The sequence below is a fragment of the Macrotis lagotis genome, chromosome 5 (genome assembly GCF_037893015.1).
Source record: "Macrotis lagotis isolate mMagLag1 chromosome 5, bilby.v1.9.chrom.fasta, whole genome shotgun sequence".
Taxonomy (NCBI): domain Eukaryota; kingdom Metazoa; phylum Chordata; class Mammalia; order Peramelemorphia; family Peramelidae; genus Macrotis; species Macrotis lagotis.
Window position 1 is genome coordinate 126,069,233 of NC_133662.1, and position 4,114 is coordinate 126,073,346.

At 34.3% G+C, this 4,114-nt stretch overlaps 1 pseudogene; it reads left to right on the forward strand.

Moving 5' to 3' along the window:
* Positions 1 to 2,729: 2,729 nt before the first annotated feature.
* Positions 2,730 to 3,380, forward strand: LOC141487864 (mitochondrial assembly of ribosomal large subunit protein 1 pseudogene; annotated as a pseudogene).
* The last annotated feature ends 734 nt before the right edge of the window (positions 3,381 to 4,114 follow it).

A 4,114-nucleotide genomic window follows, 5' to 3' on the forward strand; every position in this document is an offset into this window, starting at 1 on the left:
CCATGAATCATCAATTCTCTAGTCTAGTGGCTATAAGTATTTCTCCTCTGCAAGATACCTTCACTTCCAGGGTATTGATAGGTCTGGAAAACTATAATGATGTCCAGGGAAGGAAAAGAGTTTTCTTGGATGCTTATGGAATTGGGTAAAGTTTTTTTTTTTAATTTTTGTGTAGTTTAATTATCTATTTTATTGATATATTTGGTTTTCCTCCTCCACTGAATAAGCATGGCTTAATTTATAATAATAAGTTTTTTTACCACTCAGTTAGGAATTTAGGTATCACTTCTGCAACTGAAATTTCAGAAGTTTCAGAAAATGACATAATGGAGTTTTTTTGGGGAAAGTTCTTTCACAAGTTATTATTTGGGAGAGGGTGGGATAATGAATGTGGAGTGCATTGCCAAGACCATCTCTAATCAATGAAATCTTATGAATTCATGAATTGATCTTCTGCATACTTTTCTCCATAACAACCAGTATTTTCAGACCACAACATTATACAATGATTAACTAATTAATTTAAAGTTTTGGATTAGAACTGAAGGATTTTTTCCTTACTCTTACTGAATAGCAGCTAGTTGGTGCAGCACAGAAGGCTACTATCCTTAAAGTCAGGAACAACTGAGTTCAGATCACCATTTAGATTGGATAACCTTGGGCAAGTCACTTAACTTCTCCTACTTTTAATTTTCCCATTTGTAAAATGTAGACCATAATAGCATCGACATCAAAGGTTTGTTGAACTGAATTATGATGTTCTTAGGAGGAACATTTAAAGCCAGAATTTTAGTTATGGATTATAGGTTGTGTACATTTTGATGATGCAACTGGAATCTCATTGAAGTTAACTCAGGGATTCTAAGTATAAACCTGGAACTTTTGGGGTTTTAATTTTATATCTTGGTTTTTAGTAAATTTATTTGCTATACTTGTAGCTATGTGAAGACAACTAACTTAGAGTCAAAGTTTTGGGGTGTTTGGAGGGGGTATAAACTTCCTTAAATTTGAAAGCTAGAACTATACTCTACTGATTCAGTCTAACTTTAAAAAGAACATAGTTGTTTAAAAATATGTTGAATATAAAAAAAAAAGTTGTCTTCATTTACACAATTTATTGGAACTTGTCAAGAGCTATCTTCTTTCTTTATAGCCCTCCTACCCTGTTGGTACAAGAGTTTAATGTCCAGCCAACCAAAATAAATAATACAGAAAAGTTTAGCCTTGGTGAAGCTTGGAATAATAACTCAAAAAAAAATTAATGACACCAGAACTTTAAAAGCTATTCTATGATAGATACTAAGAAAGACTTTGATTTGCTTTCCTAGAGTGTTTTTAAATGTTCCCAATGACTTCCAGCAATATTTTAAATGATATTATATGTCTTTGTCTTAAACAAATTTATTCCTCTGAGTAGACACTGAAACTTCAGTTAAGATGGCAAAGAGAAAAGTCCTAGATCTCTTAACAAACATTTAAATATTTAAAAAATATGTGAATGGGCACATAAGAAACAGTGATGAAGTTCAAAGTATCAAAGGACCTGGAATATGATATTTTAGAGGACAAAGGATCTTGGATTGCAAGCAAGAATTTACCACCTTGCAAAATTCAGCATATTTTGTCAGGGGGAAAAAAATGGATGCTCAATGAAATAGTGGACTTCCAAAATTTCCTGATAAAAAGACCAAAAATGCACAGAGAATTCAGTCTTCAAATACAAGACTCAAGGGATGCATAAAAATGTAAACAGAAAGGGGGGAGCAAATGTTAATCAAAAACATTAAATTGTATATAAAACCACAAGGAAAGTTAACACTTGTAACCTTTGAGAATTGGATTTTTCTTAGGAGTGTTAAAGGGCTGAATATAGTTGAAGAGATTGTGCTTAGAGTATATTGGTATGGTTGGTTCTTGTTCTTTTTTTTATCAAATCAGACCAAAATGATATCATTATGGTTGAGAAAGTATGTAATACAACTTTGTCTAATCAGAACCATATAAACGCAGTATGCTCTGTCACAGGTCAGGCACAATATTCAAAGTGGGATTTATTCTAAACTTAAGTATCTCATCTTTCCTTTGAACTACTTTAATTTTCTGGAGAAAACAACAGGGATAAAAAAGAATATATTTTTCTCTATAGTAAATGACACCTAAACCAAAATTGACCTTTACTAGGGCATAAAAACCTTACATTTAAATACAGAAAGGCAGAAATAATAAAGGCATATTTTTCAGATGATGAATCAATAATAATTGCATGTAATAAAGGACCATGACAGAAAAACCAAAAATTAATTGAAACCTAAATGATCTAATTTTAATGAATGGGTGGATCAAGATAAATCATAGAAATATTCAAATCATCTCATAAAAGAAAGTGATAGCAATGAGATATCATACCCAAATTTATGGGATGCAAAGTCATTTTTAGGGGAAATATCTCTCTAAATTCTTACATAAATAGAATAGAGTAAGAGGAGATGAATGAATTGAGTATGCAACTAAAAAGGCAGAAAAATAACAAATTAAAGATCTTCAATTAAATGCCAAATTAAAAATTCTGAAAATCAGAGAAAAGATTAATAAAATTGAAAGCAATAAACCATGAATCTAATAAATAAAACTAGCTTTTTTATGAAAAAAAAACAGTAATATGGATAAACCTTTAGAAAAATCTGATTTTAAAAAAAAAGAAAGGAAAAAATTCATTAACAGTATCAAAAATGGGGGGGTCGGGCCTGGGCGCGGGGGCCCGCTGCTGGAGGCGTCTCCTGCCGCTGCTGCAGCCCCGCGCCGGGGCGGGCTGGCCCGGGTCTCGGCCGCCGCCTGCTCGGGGCCTCGCTCGGCCGTGGACGCTCCGGAGCTCCGGGGCGGCGCAGCCGGACCAGGCCCCCGGCCGGGCGGAGCGGCCCGCGGCAGGTCACACTGGACCCAAATTTGACATCTACCTGCTTGTGTCTCTCCTGAGGCAAGAAAATGCAAAAGACATTTGTGTGATCCAGATTTCTCCAGAACTGAAATACACGGATTACTTTGTGGTTGTGAGTGGAGCCTCCACGAGACACTTGCAGGCTATGGCCCAGTACGTGGTGAAGGGGCATAAATTCCTGAAATCCAAAAGTGATGCTTATGTTTGAATTGAAGGGAAGGATGCAGATGATTGGCTGTGTGTGGATTTTGGCAGCATGGTGATTCATTTCATGCTTCCCGACACCCAAGAAACTTATGAATTGGAAAAGTTATGGACTCTGGGCACTTATGCTGATCAGTTAGCTGGGATCACTCCAGAGTGGTTGCCGGAAGACTTCATCCTCGGGTTTCCCCCAGAAAAGGAGCCTGCGGCATGGTCTATAGTACAGGCTAAGAAAAAATAAAGTAAGCTTTGGAGCCACTCAAAAAAAAAAAGTATCAAAAATGAAAAGAGTGAACTCATTACCAATGAAGAGGAAATTAAAAAAGATAATTAAGTTATTTTCCCAAACTATATGCCAATAAATTTGATAACTTGAGAGAAATGAATCAACATTTACAAATATACCAACCACCGAGATCAACATAATAGAAAATAAAATACTTAACCCCATTTCTGTAAAAGAAATTTAAGAACCGATCAATAAAATCCTTAAGAAAAAGTCTCCATGTTCAGATAGATTTATAAGGCAATTCTACCAAACATTTAAGGAATAATTAATTCCAATTTTGCATAAACTATTTTAAAACAAAAAAAGAATTCTACAAACTCCTTTTATGACACCAATATGATGTTGATGACTAAACCAGTAAGAACCAAAACAGACAAAGAAAATTATAGACCAATCCCCTAATGAACATTGATGCAAAAGTCTTAAGTAAAATATTAGCAAAGACATTATATAAAATTATTATTAGGATATTACATATTGATCAGGTAGGATTTATACTGGGTAGACAGGAGTGATTCAATATTAGGGAAACACTCAACTTAATTGAATATATCAATAACAAAACCAACAGAAAACATATGATCATCTCAATAGTTGCTGAAAATGCCTTTGACAAAATATGGCATCCATTCCTATTAAAAGCACTAGAGTAAAGGAATGAATAGAGTTTAAACAGTATCTATCCA